The sequence below is a fragment of the Protopterus annectens genome, chromosome 7.part0 (genome assembly GCF_019279795.1).
Source record: "Protopterus annectens isolate FY-2018-M chromosome 7.part0, PAN1.0, whole genome shotgun sequence".
Taxonomy (NCBI): Eukaryota; Metazoa; Chordata; order Ceratodontiformes; family Protopteridae; genus Protopterus; species Protopterus annectens.
This window is the reverse complement of record NC_056739.1, coordinates 1481235171-1481255481: the sequence shown is the minus strand read 5'-3', so window position 1 is coordinate 1481255481 and position 20311 is coordinate 1481235171. Positions and strand designations below refer to the sequence as shown.

At 35.4% G+C, this 20311-nt stretch overlaps 1 long non-coding RNA gene across 1 annotated transcript; it reads left to right on the top strand.

The window, feature by feature from the left end:
* Positions 1 to 7430: 7430 nt before the first annotated feature.
* LOC122807092 lies at positions 7431 to 20014 on the top strand. Its single transcript, XR_006365595.1, has 2 exons — positions 7431 to 7882; positions 18210 to 20014. It is a non-coding gene; the product is annotated as an uncharacterized LOC122807092 (long non-coding RNA).
* Positions 20015 to 20311: the final 297 nt, after the last annotated feature.

The window sequence follows — 20311 nt, the reverse complement described above, 5'->3', positions numbered from 1 at the left end:
GCATGGTGGGGGATCTGTAGCAAGCTACAATTTGGATTGCATTTTTGCCCAGAGTTAGTTGCACTTGGATAACCTCGGATGCATTATGCTGTGCAGCTAGCCTGGAGGTGTGGATATCCTTAATGAATATGGACACACCTCTGCCTTTGGTGTTCTGGTCCAGGTTAGATGGCCAAAAAGTGTGGTATGAGTTATAGTCTGGTAATGCAGGGGTGCTCTCTAGAGCCTTGAACCAGGTCTCAGTCACTGCACAGATATCAATGTTCTCCATTTTAAGGAGTGCCTCGAGTGAGTGCATTTTGAGATTTAGACTTCTAGCATTGAATAGCATTACTCTCAGTTTTTGCTTGCCTGTTCCTGTTATGGTGGTGAATTTGTCAGACCCTTAGCCAGTATCTGGAATCCCAGGGGAGACAGGTGCAGGCCATCTCTGGTAAAGCATTGTGGTCCGTCGACCATGTTGTCCCAGGCAGACAGATACTTTGATCCCCTTAGAATGACACCAGAAGCCTAGCCAATTGTTGAAGTCAATCATTTTGTCCTTGTACTGCAGTATAATTCTGGGCGATGGCAGGATGCTACTCAGGGCTAGGGTCATACCTGTCTGGGCTACAAGATCGGAGAGCTCTTCCATGTCTCTTTTCATGTAGTCCAGGGAGGTACATCTCAGGTCGTTCACACCAACATGGACAATGACAGAGTCATATTTGTACTTATTGTGGAGTGACCTGAGTGCGTGGGTTATGTGGCGGATCCTGGCACCTGACAGGTAGCTGACAGTAACCTTCTCCTTGTTTAGCCTGGTGAGTGTGACATCAGTGTGCCTGACTATAGAGTCACCTATGACTAGTGTGTTGGGTACGTTGTTTTGCCTTATGGGCTGCGGTTTATTGGCACATTAAGTCTGTGGGCTATGTGTCATTTGGATTGTGTTGGGGGTGGAGGTTGCTTGTGTTTCTGCTTTGGAGGTCTCTGTTGCTTAAGCAGATTATTATTGAGACCCTCTGTGAATGTTTTTGTGTTTCTATGTGTGGATTTTGGTGGTGTAGGTTTAGTGGGACTATGTGATGAGTATGGTGTGGTGCAAGTGTTTACCTTCTCCTCTTGACTGTCAAGTTCAGTCTTGGTTGGATAGAGGTTTACCTCCAGTTTGGCTAGATAAGTGCATCTCTCACAGGTTGTGGTGTTGGTTGGTAGGAAGAGAGGGTTGTCTGTGTACATGAGGCAATTGCTACATTGCCCCAAGATGCCCAGATTCATCAGATAGACGGGAGAGAACACTGGGAGCTAACACTTTTGAAAGAGTAAGTTGTATTTATTGATTTTGTATACACAATAGATCTTGCTGATCCAAACATTTTAATTGTGAACAGTGTTTTAGTAATAAAGCTTTAGACTTTGATCATGAAGCTTTTGAGCCCAGCTCCTTGAATGTACTGTCAGTTGTAATATTGCATTCTGCTTAAATACAAAACTTAAACTAAATAAATGTCCCATTTATAGGCAGGTTTTCAGTTTACTGATTTTTTTTTAAGTACTGTTGAGTTTATATGGCAAGTGAGGAAATAGTGCACATTGTTTCTACAAACATAGCAACTGCATTCACTAAGAAATCACCTACATTGGACTTGTGTGAGTTAGACAGGGAAGCATTCACAATACAGGCTACACAGTCATAACTTTTATTTGCATCATCATCATTTGCAAAACATTTTTATCTGCTTTTAATTGACTTGCAGACTTGAGAAAATGGTTAGGTAGTCTACTTGTCCAGGATTCTGTACTGGGTGTACCAGAAACAGTACTGTAAAGATTGAATTGTTGCTGCCATTGTTTCCATTTTTCATCAAATAACTCTGAAGTACCAGTCATGTTAATGAAGTGAGTGGCAGGTGGCATGAAATGACAAATGAGTCAAATGTTCATGAAGGAAGATACTGGAACCTGTAAAGACTCTGGAATTTTTAATTCTGAGTATGAAGATACTAGGAGAATTTCTTGGCATCCATGTCTCCAACACATAAAAGCAGTTATGATCAGTGACCCACTCATAATCCTCTATATTTTATATGTATTAACCAGGTGGAAAGAGGTTAACATTGTCTATTAGATGGTAGAGTTCGAGGTTCAATAACATTGCTGCTAAAACCATTGTATAAGTCATACTGTTTTTTCTTAATTTCTTTCAAAATAATTTCCACTGGCATAAAGAATTAATTTAATAGTTTCATATAATTGATGCTCACCTCTATATTTAGCAGCTGCCAGCGGCTCAATATAGAGGTAGTCGGCATTTTTAGAACCCTTATTCCTTGCGGTATAATCCTTTTATGAATGCAGATTTCAAAGTGAAAACGTTGCATTTGCAAACGTTTTAACTTGAGCAAGTCAAACTCTAATGAAGTTAATACTGAATCCAGTCTTTCAAAATCCTCGCTATTCAGCGTTGAAATGTCGTTAGCCATTGTAGGTTCAAACTGGGCTAACGGATTGACGTCAGCAGCAATACAATGCTGGAGCTGTTCATGTAGCGATCTTTTCTGTGACATGGTATCGGGATTATAAGGAAGTTCCAAATTAGTTTCCAGGTTATTTCCCATTAATTCAGCCATGGCACCACTGTGGTGGTAAAAAGCACAGTCAAAAGTACACCAAGTAATAACTAACACCACAAGCAGATGAGCGACCGTGAACAGAAAGATATAAAAAGTCAATATAAGAAGCATAAAACAGTTACTGTTCAAGGTCAATCCAGGCTGTCAGCACCAAATAAAACTCAAAGTTCCCTCGAGTACATCTCTTCAGACCTTCAGTCAAATGCCATAGAGCCTATGCAGGCTCAGACTTAGTTTTCTTGAAAAACAGATAAATCCAAACTCGAATATAAGCCCAAATACTAAAAAACTCCTTTATTGACGGCAAATGCAATCGGTAAGTGCTTTCGCTATACAGCTTTTTCAAACCTTTACAAATCAATAATATCAGATACTTGTATAGAACTTCCATAGTAAAACAATTAAACAATTAACCAATTAATTGGTTAGCTGCTTAAAGAAATACTAGCACTAAAAAACAAGGCTCCATTACAAACTTGGTATTATAAATTTTAAACATCTATTTTAAAAGCTCACAATAAATCATTAAAAATATATATGAAATGTTAAAATTATATAAAAAATATATAGCTTTAGACTTTGATCATGAAGCTTTTAAGCCCAGCTCCTTGAATGTACTGTCAGTTGTAATATTGCATTCTGCTTAAATACGAAACTTAAACTAAATAAATATCCCATTTATAGGCAGGTTTTCAGTTTACTGATTTTTTTTTAAGTACTGTTGAGTTTATATGGCAAGTGAGGAAATAGTGCACATTGTTTCTACAAACATAGCAACTGCATTCACTAAGAAATCACCTACATTGGACTTGTGTGAGTTAGACAGGGAAGCATTCACAATACAGGCTACACAGTCATAACTTTTATTTGCATCATCATCATTTGCAAAACATTTTTTATCTACTTTTAATTGACTTGCAGACTTGAGAAAATGGTTAGGTAGTCTACATGTCCAGGATTCTGTACTGGGTGTACCAGAAGCAGTACTGTAAAGATTGAATTGTTGCTGCCATTGTTTCCATTTTTCATCAAATAACTCTGAAGTACCAGTGATGTTACTGAAGTGAGTGGCAGGTGGCATGAAATGACAAATGAGTCAAATGTTCATGAAGGAAGATACTGGAACCTGTAAAGACTCTGGAATTTTTAACTCTGAGTATGAAGATACTAGGAGAATTTCTTGGCATCCATGTCTCCAACACATAAAAGCAGTTATGATCAGTGACCCACTCATAATCCTCTATATTTTATATGTATTAACCAGGTGGAAAGAGGTTAACATTGTCTATTAGATGGTAGAGTTCGAGGTTCAATAACATTGCTGCTAAAACCATTGTATAAGTCATACTGTTTTTTCTTAATAATTTCTTTCAAAATAATTTCCTCTGGCATAAAGAATTCATTTAATAGTTTCATATAATTGATGCTCACCTCTATATTTAGCTGCTGCCAGCAGCTCAATATAGAGGTAGTCGGCATTTTTAGAACCCTTATTCCTCGCGGTATAATCCTTTTATGAATGCAGATTTCAAAGTGAAAACGTTGCATTTGCAAACGTTTTAACTTGAGCAAGTCAAACTCTAATGCAGTTAATACTGAATCCAGTCTTTCAAAATCCTCGCTCTTCAGCGCTGAAATGTTGTTAGCCATTGTAGGTTCAAACTGGGATAACGGATTGACGTCAGCAGCAATACAATGCTGGAGCTGTTCATGTAGCGATCTTTTCTGTGACATGGTATCGGGATTATAAGGAAGTTCCAAATTAGTTTCCAGGTTATTTCCCATTAATTCAGCCATGGCACCACTGTGGTGGTAAAAAGCACAGTCAAAAGTACACCAAGTAATAACTAACACCACAAGCAGATGAGCGACCGCAAACAGAAAGATATAAAAAGTCAATATAAGAAGCATAAAACAGTTACTGTTCAAGGTCAATCCAGGCTGTCAGCACCAAATAAAACTCAAAGTTCCCTCGAGTATGTCTCTTCAGACCTTCAGTCAAATGCCATAGAGCCTATGCAGGCTCAGACTTAGTTTTCTTGAAAAACAGATAAATCCAAACTCGAATATAAGCCCAAATACTAAAAAACTCTTTTATTAACGGCAAATACAATCGGTAAGTGCTTTCGCTATACAGCTTTTTCAAACCTTTACAAATCAATAATATCAGATACTTATATAGAGTTTCCATAGTAAAACAATTAAACAATTAACCAATTAATTGGTTAGCTGCTTAAAGAAATACTACCACTAAAAAACAAGGCTCCATTACAAACTTGGTATTATAAATTTTAAACATCTATTTTAAAAGCTCACAATAAATCATTAAAAATATATATGAAATGTTAAAATTATATAAAAAATATATAGCTTTAGTCTTTGATCATGAAGCTTTTAAGCCCAGCTCCTTGAATGTACTGTCAGTTGTAATATTGCATTCTGCTTAAATACAAAACTTAAACTAAATAAATGTCCCATTTATAGGCAGGTTTTCAGTTTACTGATTTTTTTTAAGTACTGTTGAGTTTATATGGCAAGTGAGGAAATAGTGCACATTGTTTCTACAAACATAGCAACTGCATTCACTAAGAAATCACCTACATTGGACTTGTGTGAGTTAGACAGGGAAGCATTCACAATACAGGCTACACAGTCATAACTTTTATTTGCATCATCATCATTTGCAAAACATTTTTTATCTGCTTTTAACTGACTTGCAGACTTGAGAAAATGGTTAGGTAGTCTACTTGTCCAGGATTCTGTACTGGGTGTACCAGAAACAGTACTGTAAAGATTGAATTGTTGCTGCCATTGTTTCCATTTTTCATCAAATAACTCTGAAGTACCAGTCATGTTAATGAAGTGAGTGGCAGGTGGCATGAAATGACAAATGAGTCAAATGTTCATGAAGGAAGATACTGGAACCTGTAAAGACTCTGGAATTTTTAACTCTGAGTATGAAGATACTAGGAGAATTTCTTGGCATCCATGTCTCCAACACATAAAAGCAGTTATGATCAGTGACCCACTCATAATCCTCTATATTTTATATGTATTAACCAGGTGGGTGGCCTGGTCAGTAGTAACTTGACATGGGGGGTTGTGGCCAACATGGGCACAGAGTAGTAGCAGAATTCACCAGCTCCACTAAAGAAAACTTATTTATACTGGAATTTTGTCTTCTAACAAGAAAACTATTTTTTTCTACTTATATTGTTAATACTTAACTTCCTCTACAGGAATGGCTACAAAAAACTAAAAGTGGACATATTTTCCAGTCAAAAATCTATCAGGAAAATTTCTTCTCATCTAAAAATAATTCCAGCATGAGTCTCACTAAGACAGGCAGCTGTGACTCCAGCCTTAAAAGAGACCTACAAACTCTAATATCTAACATTCAAGACCTAAATACTAAGATTGATAAAATTGACTTTAAAATAGACAACTTTAAGGAAAAAAAACACTAAACAGATGGACCTGCTACATGAAGATTTGAAGCAACAAAAAATTCAAATAACCAGTATTGAAGAATCCCTGAATGACATGGACGGCAGATTAATGGAGAATGAAAACAACACAGAATTTTTACTCAAACAAAACACTATGTTGCAAAACAAGATGGATGATCTTGAAAACAGATGCCGTCGAAATAATATGAGGATTTTTGGTCTCCCTGAAAATATAGAAGGAAACAATATGACAAACTTTCTCAACATCTGGTTACCTAAAACACTTGATCTCCCAGAGGCTATGTCTTTCGGAATAGAAAGGGCTCACAACCAAGGTCAGTCATAGTAAAGTTTCTGTCTTCATTTGACAAAGAGTTAGTTTTAAAGACTTGACTGGTCTAAGTCTCCTTTGAAATATAATGACTCTATAATTTGTTTTGACAATGACTATTCAACAATGAAGAGAAAGAAATATTTACCTTTAGTAAAAGAATTAAAGAAAATACAGATTAAGACTCACCTTTTGTTCCCTGCATGATTGAAGATTTTCCTTCCTGAAGGACCAAAGATATTTGAAGACTTGGATTCTGCACTGGCATTTATTAAAACTCATAAACTACTGGAGAAAATATAAGAAATGGAATCGACAAGTCCCTCTCTTAAAAGAATGGCTTCTAATTCCACTTGGAAAACTTCTGAAAAACAAAAGCGATAAAAACAAATTAACCAGATTTATAATATATACATATATTTCACTTGTCATATGGACTTTATGTTATTAACCAATCCCTTTTGTTGTAATATGCTTTCAAGGTAAGATCTTCTCTTCACCAATTATAATGCATATCCATACAAGTTATATACACACTTTATAATATTAATATTGTTTACCCTTCTCTTTCATATACAGTCACTATACATCATATGTTTCTTTTAGACTTCATGCTTTGTTCTAAAGATAGTAAACAGATGTGTTTATTAAATTAATATATTATCATTTCTTACACATCGTTTTACATGTCAGTAATAACTACAGAGCTAGCTTTGCTGTTTATGTCAATCAGTCTCATATGCTGCAGTGTCTTTTATTATGTATTTTTTATATCATATTTATTTTAACATATATAGTCACACTGTTATTGATAGAGATGACAAGCTGGCAAAGGTGTGTTTTTTATGATAAAAAAAGGGCACCTTTCATTTGGTAAAATATATAACAATATGGATGTGATGTTCTTGACATGTTGTGGTGCTGTGATTCCCTGCTTCATTTGTTGCTTTTGAATACTGAACTGAAAAAGACTCATGTTACTTCCTCTTTGCTATAGCAGATGAAATATGGCCTTTGAACCCTAGCTGTCTTTGAATGCTGCACTCTATATTTAAAAATAACTGTTTGCTTTTGTCCCCGTGGATTTCCTGCAGATTTAACAACTAGAGACAATTTCTGCATGTTACTCACCTCGTGCAGGTTATCTATGAGCTTCCACTGCTTCTTAATCATCCATTCAGCCTGAGAACACCATTAACTTCTTTGCTTCATATTTTTGGCAACGTGACGCCTATTGATGACATCAGAGCTAAGAAACATGCATCTCCAGGAAGTACTGAGCTTGATAATTGCCTAGAAGTAACTCTAATAGTTTAAATTAATGCTATACCTAATATATCTTAACTTTTAACTTGGTTTGGAGGCTACATGTCAGATTTTTAAATATCTCATTGTGGAATACATAAGTCACGATCTGAGGCAAGAAAGCTTGTAGGGAAAAAAAAAAGGAGGAAAAAAAAGAAAGAACATAAGGTGAAGATATAACTGTAAGTACATCTATGTTCACCAAAGCACTCACAGCAATGAATTTTACACATATCATTTATGTTACCATTGTCATTTCATATTTTAATGGTATGTTAAACTATATCAGTTTTAAGCTATGCAATCAGCACATTTAGTAGTGTGATTAATCATACTAGTCATCTGTTGATTTGTTAAATAGCTGCCTTGAATATCTGTTTTTACGCACTTGATCTATAGATCCATATTGTAAGAATAATCTCTACTTAGTATAGTACAGTTACTGTATTTTCCTGAGTTAAAATGTAAAAATAATACTGTTCTTTTGTGTTGTAAGGGCTTAACATAAACTCATCAGCAAGCTTATTCATTAGTAGGTAGTGAAATGTAAATATAGAGTTAATATCAATTGGTTTCAATAACATCTTAAACTTTTTTAACCTAGAACCATGGACAACTCTCACTGATATTTCTTCAGGCAAATCATTTCTTGCAAAAGATTGTTATCAATTGCATTTTTATAAATACACTCATTTATCAATACCTATTATACCTTTTTTTTGTGTGTTCACGTCTACACTTATACTTCTAAGGGAAGGATTGTATTATAATATATGAATACACTATGGTTGATTGCATTATTTATATGAATATGACAGTTTTTTAGATAATATCTTGGTCATATGTAATCTTATCTGATGTTCAGCAACTAATATAAATTGTTATATAGATAAATAATAGCGGGAAATATTAGATATAAAGTTTATGAAATACATATTTCCCACAATGATTTAAGGTTTATTATTCACAGGTTAAACAATTTTTTTCGAGTGAGATCCACTAACTACATACATGATACTGATATGCTACTAATCAATCCTATACACATTATTATATAACATGACTACGTTAAAAGGCTTATCAATTAACATAAATGGTTTGAATAACCCCTATAAAAGAAGTAGTATTTTCAAATATCTAGCATTACATAAACCAAACATAATCTTCTTACAAGAAACTCACTTAATAAAAGACAATATTAAGTTTCTAGATACAAACAAATACATAAATATTACAAGTTCAGAACATATAAAAAGAAAAGAGGTGTAGCTATTCTATGGAATAAATCTTCCCCTATACCTAAAATAATTAAAACATATCAAGGCAATAGAGGGCTGTTATGTTTGGCCATAGTTGAAATAAATAAAAAAATTATACACTCTAATAAACTATTATTGGTTCCCAGGTATTGGTACCAATACTGTCAGACAACTTTTAAATAAAATAATAGCTCATTCTGAAGGAAACCTTATAATGGCAGGTGACTTTAATTGCATTTTAGATTCAAAAGATACAACTACTCTAGGGAAAAGAAAAATTACACTACAAGCTAAGCAATTAATAAAATTCATGGATACATACCTGCTCAAAGGCATTCATGACTTTGTAGAACATAACACATTACAATATACATTTTATTCTAACAGACACAAAACATTCTCCAGAATGGATAGAATATTATTCTCTACACAGATAATAAATGATCTAGCTAATAAAATTATATCCTGCCCAATTTCAGTTCATAACTCTATTACATTCGAGCTCAATATTAACAATATTCCCAATGTTCAAATAAAAAGAATTCCGGCATACCTTATACAACTTAAAGAATTTCAATCATTCCTAAAAGAAGAAATACTAAACTTTATAATTGTAAATTCAACTTCCAATACGCATGACATATATGTCTGGAATGTCCTTAAAGCTTACTTATATGGGCAAATTAAGAAATGGTATTACAATAAAAAGAACGTTTGGGAAAAAGGTATCAGAACAATACAGGATAAACTAGATACATTGCATCTCAAAAATAAACATTATCTTACTTCTAAAAATATAAGAGATGAGATAAACTAAATGAAGAATATAGGACTGTTCTTTATCATAAAATGATTATCACTCTTGAAAAATATAAATTTCTCGCCTATTCCTTAAATTCTAAATGCTTAACCAACCTCAAAAATAAAACCAAAAGACTAAACAAACATAATTACATTAAAGATATATACTCTAAAAGGAAGAAAAAGGAAGTACACAGTATACAAGATATAATAGAAGGATTTAGAATTTATTTTCATGAAATCAATCAAACCATACAACAAATAGTATAAAGGATAAAATAAAGGATTTTATTAATAAAAACTTATATAATAAACTTAATAAACAACAAATAAACATTATTGATAAACAAATCACTTTAACAGAAGTACAAAATCAAATTAACAAGCTTAAACCTAACAAAGCATCAGGAAATTATGGCATAATTTCCTATATATATAAGATTATGCCCAAAATAGCTATTTCCCTTTTACATAATTTATATAATGCAGCCCAAAATTATACCATACTACCTCCTTCATGGAAATATACCTTCATATCACCCATTCTAAAATCTAACAAAAACCCTAAAAATTGTTCCTCGTACACATCCATATACCTATTAAATGTTGATTATAAGATGTTTATGAATATATTCACTGAAAGACTAAAGATGTTTCTACCTCAATTAATAGATGATGATCAAACAGGCATTGTGACCAATAGAAGCACCTTTGATAATATAAAGTGAACACTAATCCTTATTGATCTTTCTCAAAGAAAGAGAAAAAGAACTTGACATTAATTAGTCTTGACATAAATGCAGCTTTTGATTCAATTAATTGGGATTACCTGATCACACCTCTGGAGTGTTTAAACTTCTCATACAACTTTATTAATCTCTTAAAACATTTATATGAAGGAACTTTTGCTTATATTAAAATTGGCTCATACATTTCCAATAAAATTCCTATCATAAAAGGTACCAAATAAGGTTGCCCCCTTTCCCTATTATTGTTCACGCTGATAATGGAACCATGGGCAAATAATATAAAAAATAACAGCAATATAGAAAGTTTGGAAGTAGATAAAGAAATGACAGCCAAAATCCAATTATTTGCTGATGATGTACTTATCACCACAAAAGGAAATGACTCTTCTATATTATCTTTATTTGATTCAATCAAAACTTTTCAGAAGATTTCAGGGTTATCTTTCAATGATAGTAAAAAACAAAATTCTATCCATATACTCAAGTAGAAGCAACAAATCTAAATATTATGTTCAACAAACTCCAAATATCGACCAAATTACATATTTTGGAATTATTATTGCTAAAAATATAAAATAATACAACTAAACTATAACAAATGTTTTGAAAATATCCAAAATTTACTTTCTAAATGGAATATAATATTATTCACTACAGAGGAAAGATTAACCCTTACAAAAATGATAATTCTATCTAAACTTTTGTATATTATACACTCTATTCTACTTCTTCCTTCAAAAACGTTTATTAATAAGTTAAATACTCTATTATTAAAATTTTTCTGGTCTCAAAAAACAAGAATTGCATTTAATCAACATCTTAATAGCTGGAATAATGGCGGGATAGCATTTCCAAATTGAAAGCTTTATTCGATTTCCTCCATAATCAAAACAATTACACAACTTTTGGACAATTCATATTCAGCCATATGGAAGTTACTTTGGGAATTATTAGCTATGCAGTTAATAACAAGGCCCTCAACGGACAAGTTAGAAATAAGCAATCCTACACCATGGATTTTAAAGGATTATTTTGCCACCTATATAACTAGTCATACTGCTAGCTACATTCATTATATTATAATTAACTTTAGAAATTTTATATATAAACATCTTAAATATAAAGAATCTTTTTTTTATTATTCCCCATAGCATTCACACAAGAAATTGTTTTAACCTCAGATTCAAATAAAACCACCATATTTAAACATAATGAGTTCAAGTTCTGGTTCTAATTGACTTCTGAACATGAGGCTAAATCTGTTGATCACATAATACAGGAATATCAACTAGACAAATCCATGTGGCTAGACATATAAACACTCATATTATCTCTAGGTAATAAACTACAAATGATCTCTTCATCCAGTAAACATGATTCCAGGATTTTATTACAATTTCTTCAATCATCCCTATTACATAATCATACTTACTTAGGCAAACTTTCTTTCATTTATAGAATCTTAAGAGAAGAAACATTTAGTTGCCCACAAAACTACTGGAAATATTATAGTTTAATTAATAATAATTCTCCAACTGATCAAGACAAAGCAAATATATTAAAATCAGCAGAAAAAACAACATTTTCTTTGAGATGGAAATTATATACCTGGAGATTCATGAGCAGGTCATTTTACATTCTTCAATTAATGGACAAAATTAACAAAAAACAAAATATATGTAATAAATGTAAATCAAATGTAGACATAAATTGGGCTCATATGTTTTATGAATGTCCAACTTTAAACATCTTTTGGGAAATGTAAATGATTTACTACAGGCACTTTTCACAGACAACTTTATTTTAAGCAAGTCCTTGGTTATATTTAATAGACCTGTTCCACTATGTGTTGGAAAAATAAAGTACTCCTTACTTTGGACAATACTAGCGGTGGCTAGAAAATCCATAACAAAGAATTGGATATCTGGATCTCCTCCTACATTTTCTGAGTTCAAAAATCTATTAAATGATGTATGTAATTTACAAATAGAAAACATAATTTCTAGAACAATTAGAAAAACACATGATCATCATTTGTGGGTCAATTTGCAAAACCTGTTGAATAAGTATTAACTTTTATAATGAGTGTATTTAATTCATTCCTTTCTTATCTGTGATGTATGATATAAGCAGAAAATAATAATTTATTTCTAATGACTTCACTGGATGTCTTTGTATATACTTCAGTTTTTATGAATTTGTTAATTTCTGGACATATATATATATATATATATATATATATGAGAAATATATATGTTACAAATTTTAGATTCACTTTTTCTTTATCTCTCATGATTTTATGTGATTGTAATATGTTACAATTAAAATCAATAAAAATTGTTTTGAAAAAAGAGTAACTTGACATAAGCAGCATGATGTACACAGTAAAAGTCAATGAGATACAGACAAATCATTCTAGATGAGGAACAATAAAAAAGGCTATAAAAAGAGAGAACAGCAGAATAAGTGCTTCATATAGTACAGTACACACAGTATTTGCATTAAATACAATGATTTTTAGAGATCATCTGCTAACAAAATCCTACATGGTAGAATGCAAAGATTGCTGTACTGACTGAAGGTGCTTAAGAGGTTTTTCGAAGTAGACGATTTGCAGTAATTTGAAACAGTGCTCTTTTTGGGAATGCTTGGAAGTGGACATAGTAGGAGAGCTTCTTATATTGCTAGGGATTGAATTCCACACAACAATAGCTAGTATGTGAAAAGACATATTTGTACACTTTAAGTTTTAATGTGGTTTGAGCAGGATTGTAGCATCATGCTGGTATTGGCAAGCAGGTATTTGTTATTGGTTGTACTGAGGAGATGAGAAAGAGGAGGGCAGAAATTCAGAATAAGTAATTTATAGTTAATGCTACCAAATAGGAGAGAAAAATGAAAGGCCAGATCATCTCTTGTTAGAATAACATGCAACGGAAGCTAGTAGTGAATAAGGATTTTGCAAAATTCTTCTAGCAGTACTATTGCAATGTTTACCTTGCCAATGACCCTTTTTTCAGCAGGGGATTATTAATGTGTATTGTGGAGAAGAATAATTTACCATGATGCACTCTGCTACAACAGATCAATAAACTGGCATATTTATAGTGTTTTCTGCAGTAGTGTACTTTTTATGTTATTTAAGAGGAAGAAGGAAAGAATGTCCAAGCTTAAGAATCAAAACATATTTTTGATTATGGAATGTGTGCCAGAACTGAATGAATTTGTAAGAGAGTTCTAGTTGTTGTAGCACTTTAAAGACAATTAGTTCAGTATGAACAATTAAAGTTAGCTAGCCATATGCAAAATAATTTTTTGGTATTTACATGTTCTATAAGGTTGTTGTTAGGTTAAGTGGCAGACTAGGAGATAGGTATTGAATCTTTAAGTGGTTCCCAATAACAATGGATGTTAAGTTGTCCATCTCGCCTTCGTTCTTGCTGTTTGGGTTCGGAGCCAATCCTTGGCTCCGACTCAGCCATCTTCTATAGCTTGAGAGCTGTTTACTGGCTTGAGGCTACCCCTTATCCCAGCATGCCCAGCGTCAGCTACCCAGATCTCGTTTGCCACTTCAGCTGCGAGGTTGCTTCCTTACTGGCTCAGGCTTAGTATAGTTTTTTTCTATTCCCTAGTCCATGAAACTCTTGAATTTCTAGCAGGGTGCGGATTCCACTACCATTAGAGTACAACTAGCTGCCATTTCTAATTTTCATATCAGTATGTTTAATTCTAGCATAATGTCTCATAAGCTCTGCAAAGCCTTTATGAAAGGAACATCTCTTCTTAGACCCCCATTTAGGGATCCTCCCCCTCCTTGGGATCTCAATTTAGTTTTAGCCTCCTTAATTTTGCCTCCCTTTGAACCGGCAGCATCATACTCCTTAAAATTTCTTTCTTGTTAGACACTTTTTCTGGTTGCTATCACTTCAGCTAGACGTGTCTCAGAACTTCAGGCACTATGTGTTCATCCTCCTTACCTGATGTTTCACAAGGACAGAGTTTCTCTGAGGACCAATCCATCCTTTATTTCTAAAGCCTGCTCAGAGAACAAATTAAATCAATACATAGATCTCCCAATTTTCTTTCCTAATCACAGCAACAAGGCAGAATACAAGCTCCACCAATTGGATGTACACAGACAATTGTGTTTTTGCCTCCATAGAACTAAGGAACTAAGAAAGTCAGGCCAGTTATTTCTTTCTTATGCTTTCAACAAACAAGGCCTTCCAGTTTCTAAGGTGACCTTATCCAGATGGTTATTGGATACTATTGCCTTTATTTATCAGTTATGAAATAAAGAGCTACCAGCTAAACTAAAAGGTCATTCCACTAGAGCGTTAGCCACCTCTGTAGCTTTTCAGTCTAGGTTGCCCATAGACTCAATCTGTGCAGCTGTCACTTGGGCAAACCCCCACACTTTTATCTCTCATTACAAGGTAGATATGGTCTCCTGGAGCAGAGCTTCCTTTGGTTCTACTGTTCTGAAGAGTTTGTTCCAATGAGCCACCTGGGATTTTAGGTGCTAGGGACGCTGTCCCAAACAGCAAGAACGAAGGCGAGATGGACAACTTAACATAAAGAAATTATGTACCTACCATAACATTTCATGTTAGTTGTCTTCATCTTGCCTTCCTTCTTGCGTCCCTCCCGCCTTCCCCCTTCCTTCAGGATTGTGAGGAGTTCCCTTTTATTTTCACTGGCTGAGAATCTTTTATTAGTTCACATGCCAGGTAATTTATAACTCTTTCCTTGTTTAGGTGTATTGGACAGCCAGTTTTTTAGTAACTGGTTACTCTACTTATGTCTAGTGTGCGCTATCACAGACGAGATCTGGATAGCTGACACTGGGCATGCTGGAATAAGGGGTAGCCTCAAACCAGTAAACAGCTCTCGAGCTATAGAAGATGGCCGAGTCGGAGCCAAGGATCGGCTCCGAACCCAAACAGCAAGAAGGAAGGCGAGATGAAGACAACTAACATGGAACGTTATGGTAGGTGCATAACTTCTTTTTTAGTTTTAAATGTGCCTACTGTTGGATGAGGTTGGGAGAAGCATGGAAAATCTAGTGATTTTGAACCGGCAGCATCATACTCCTTAAAATTTCTTTCTTGTTAGACACTTTTTCTGGTTGCTATCACTTCAGCTAGACGTGTCTCAGAACTTCAGGCACTATGTGTTCATCCTCCTTACCTGATGTTTCACAAGGACAGAGTTTCTCTGAGGACCAATCCATCCTTTATTTCTAAAGCCTGCTCAGAGAACAAATTAAATCAATACATAGATCTCCCAATTTTCTTTCCTAATCACAGCAACAAGGCAGAATACAAGCTCCACCAATTGGATGTACACAGACAATTGCGTTTTTGCCTCCATAGAACTAAGGAACTAAGAAAGTCAGGCCAGTTATTTCTTTCTTATGCTTTCAACAAACAAGGCCTTCCAGTTTCTAAGGTGACCTTATCCAGATGGTTATTGGATACTATTGCCTTTATTTATCAGTTATGAAATAAAGAGCTACCAGCTAAACTAAAAGGTCATTCCACTAGAGCGTTAGCCACCTCTGTAGCTTTTCAGTCTAGGTTGCCCATAGACTCAATCTGTGCAGCTGTCACTTGGGCAAACCCCCACACTTTTATCTCTCATTACAAGGTAGATATGGTCTCCTGGAGCAGAGCTTCCTTTGGTTCTACTGTTCTGAAGAGTTTGTTCCAATGAGCCACCTGGGATTTTAGGTGCTAGGGACGCTGTCCCAAACAGCAAGAACGAAGGCGAGATGGACAACTTAACATAAAGAAATTATGTACCTACCATAACATTTCATGTTAGTTGTCTTCATCTTGCCTTCCTTCTTGCGCCCCTCCCGCCTTCCCCCTTCCTTCAGGATTGTGAGGAGTTCCCTTTTATTTTCACTGGCTGAGAATCTTTTATTAGTTCACATGCCAGGTAATTTATAACTCTTTCCTTGTTTAGGTGTATTGGACAGCCAGTTTTTTAGTAACTGGTTACTCTACTTATGTCTAGTGTGCGCTATCACAGACGAGATCTGGATAGCTGACACTGGGCATGCTGGAATAAGGGGTAGCCTCAAACCAGTAAACAGCTCTCGAGCTATAGAAGATGGCCGAGTCGGAGCCAAGGATCGGCTCCGAACCCAAACAGCAAGAAGGAAGGCGAGATGAAGACAACTAACATGGAACGTTATGGTAGGTGCATAACTTCTTTTTTAGTTTTAAATGTGCCTACTGTTGGATGAGGTTGGGAGAAGCATGGAAAATCTAGTGAAAGTCATCATGTCATGAATATTGTACAGTAAGTATGTCACTAGCAAATCTAAGTAGGAGAAGATCATCTGTGTAAAGAATCACAGAAATATTGTAGAGGTCCTGTGGTAATGTATATACAAACAGAAAAGAGGATATGTGCAAGTACAAATCTTTTAGATGTTTAAGAAGTGAGGTGGGATAGAGATAGCAGAGAATGCTGTACATTCACTTAGAAAGCACACCTGTGAAGGTACTTCAAAGCCAAACTAACAAAAGCCAAAATTGGGAGATGAAAGGTGTTTTAAATGGAGAGTATGGTTGACTGACCTTTTTTTTATTTATTTTTTGCCCCCCTTAGATATCACTGATACTGGCCCAGCCCCAGTGTCCCATGTCCATGCCAGGTCTACCAGCATTATCCTAACCCTCCCCAGACTTACAGTGTTTTTGCTAGGACCAGTCATTGATCTTAAGCCATCCTGGGGGCTCATCCTTCTGTGTTTCTGCACAGTGGATGGATATCTTACATGCCCTGTCATCTTTTTCCTTTCCCTACCCCTTATGCTCTCTGGCTGCATTTGAGGGCCACTCCCCTCTTTTGACCATGCTTCCCCTTTAGACAGCATCACAAGAAAGTGCCCTCCCCCTGGATGGGTATGCCCAACCCTCCCTGCCACTCTGTCAGTTGCTCAAGCTTCTAATTGAACCTGGGTGGCTGGGCCATGCTGGGCCATAGTTAGGACTTTATCCATGTACACCACTGGAGCAGCTGACCTGAAGGCTTTCTTGAGATATATGAACATAGCACCAGTTAGAAGTTTGTCTGTCAGTTTGAAAATATGGTCTTTGTGGCTTGAGGAAGAGCAGTAGTGATGTTAAAGCTAGGCTGGAAGTCATGCACCATACTGTATAGTGACAGAATGTACCTATCCTTATTCAAATGAATAACCTGCTACTAGAGAACATGCTGATGAATTATTACTGTAGGAGAAAGGATAGCTGTTGGATTTGGTTGGGTTACTGGTTTTGAAAATAGAATCTTTGTTGCACTTCTCCAGTCTAGTGGTGCAATCTGTGTGTGTGTGTGTGTGTGTGTGTGTGTGTGTGTGTGTGTGTGTGTGTGTGTGTGTGTGTGTGCGCGTGTGTACATGTATGTATGTATGTATGTATATATATATATATATATATATATATATATATATATATATATATACATATATATAGAGAGAGAGAGATACAGGCAGATAGACAGTCAGAGACTAAATATAAAGATAAGAGACTTTTAGATGTATTACCTTTACACATGAAGTAACACTCTGCTATAACATTACTGAAAAACATCAGGATTTGACTTTTCCTGCTGTGCAAAATGCTTACATGAGTGTTTCCATCGATCCTTCTAAGCAACCAGTGACAATGGTTTGTTTTGCATTATAGGTCCTGGAATGTCAGACGGGTACAGGAAAGGATTAAGCAGCTGCATACCATCTGTATTTTCAAAGAGGAAAGAGGGCCAAACAGATTGCCTAGCTGTGCACTAAAGGAGTCTACCAGTAATGGCAGGCAGAAGAATCATCAACTCTCAGGAGCATGGTACAGTGTCCAGTAGTGGGGTCAAGTATGCAGCAACATGGATGTTTGTTCACAACTGATGTCAGTGGACTTCAAGGCCCAGTGGATTTGCAGGACATAATACAATTTCTGTCTTCCAGAGTATATTAGCTTTGAGTCCTGTCATTTAAACTGTTATCCCCAAAAGAGGGTAATAAACACTGTTACAAATATGTGCATTAATGGAGTCATACATTAGGTACATGCGATCATCAGTGGGTGTGCAAAAACCAAAATATATACAAGATATGATTAATAACTTTGCTTGCCACAGTTAACCGTACTACTTATTCTGGTTAGCATGCTTTCTCATAGTATAGTTATTTCAAGTCACGTTGTTTTGGGATGTCAGGTAGTCAGCAATTAATGATAGCTGATTTTCACATTGTAATTATACACTTTTGGGTTTACCATTTCATTTCGGTGAGCAGCTGTAGCCTCTGCAGTCATCCTGTCTTCAGTACTGAGGACTTGAATCTGTATTCATTGTATGTTATAAATACTGTACTGCCCTTTCTGCAAATATTGTATGTAAAAAGTTAACTGTTGCTGTTTATTGTTTATACATGCACCTATTTTCTTCTATGTACTTCCTGTAATATTCTTATGTGCTCACTCATTTCTGTGTATGTAGAATTATGCTTGTATTGTACATGTTTTCTTAGCAAATCTTGTATGTCTGAAGGTTTTGTCCCCTGGGTCTGCACTGTAAATGTGTTTTTGTCCTTTTGAACGTTCGAGTTTCAATAAATAAATAGGCTACTGATACAAATTACAGGGAAGCTTGGCTCTGCCATGATATTGGGACTGAGTTAGTACATTCTTTATGCTATTTGCAGGAATTAATACTTCAGAGTACGATACAGTAAATGTTTATCCTGGCATTATTCAAAAGGTTGTACATTCACTGCACTATGCCTTAGTCATGTCAACAGAATACTTCCTGTGGTCTGTACCAGTGGTGACTCCAGCAGTCAAACAGACAAGGGATCTAATGTTGACTAAAGGATAAGAGGCAGCTCATATCTGCAGAATTTGCCTGGCTTTTACCCCCTGCCATGTCACCTACCAGTACTGGGTGACATGACTGATGGCCTCTTTTGCCGTAAAATTAGGAAGGACATCTGAACCCATTCTTGTATGAGTACTTGGCAAAAGCTGCTGCATTGGAAACTTTAACAGCTTTTCATTGTGGAAGAGAGCCTAGAAGACTAGTTTGTTTACCCATTTAAATATACAAATTAAATTAACATAAAAAAAAATGGTTTATTCTAGACCAGTACTAAGAGCTGTAGTAGTGTTACTGTACTAATGATGCTTCACCATAGGAGTGCCACCTATGAAAGAGAGTATGACAAACCTCCCAGGGTGACTCTGCAAAAATTACAGTCTCATGAGGTCATTGTGTTAAATCTGGGCTTTTTAATCCTTGGTGAACTCCAACATCTGTCTTACAGAATTGTTATACCTTAAGTTAGGCAAGATTCCATGGGTGAATTCACACCAGAATGTAAAAAAATGTATGTTGAAGGGTTTTAAATGCAATGCGTTATTGTGCCAAGTGATGTAACTTCATCATAGCAAGCTAGAACTGCACTACAACATGTACCAAAATAAAGGTGTACATCATATATGCTTTACCTTTGCAGACTATTATTACTACTCTGACTGACTGCATGGGAAGAGTATGGGACTTGGTGGATTGTATGGTTTATCTGGAAGACTTTTGTTGATGGAGAAGTACAGAGAATGTCAGAAGGAGTTGCATTGTGTCTTTGTGGATTTAGAGAAAGCATATGACAGGGTTCCTAGGGAGGAGTTGTGGTATTGTATGAGGAAGTCCGGAGTATCAGAGAAGTATGTAAGAGTGGTACAGGATATGTACGAGGGTAGTGTGACAGCGGTGAGGTCTGCGGTGAGAGTGACAG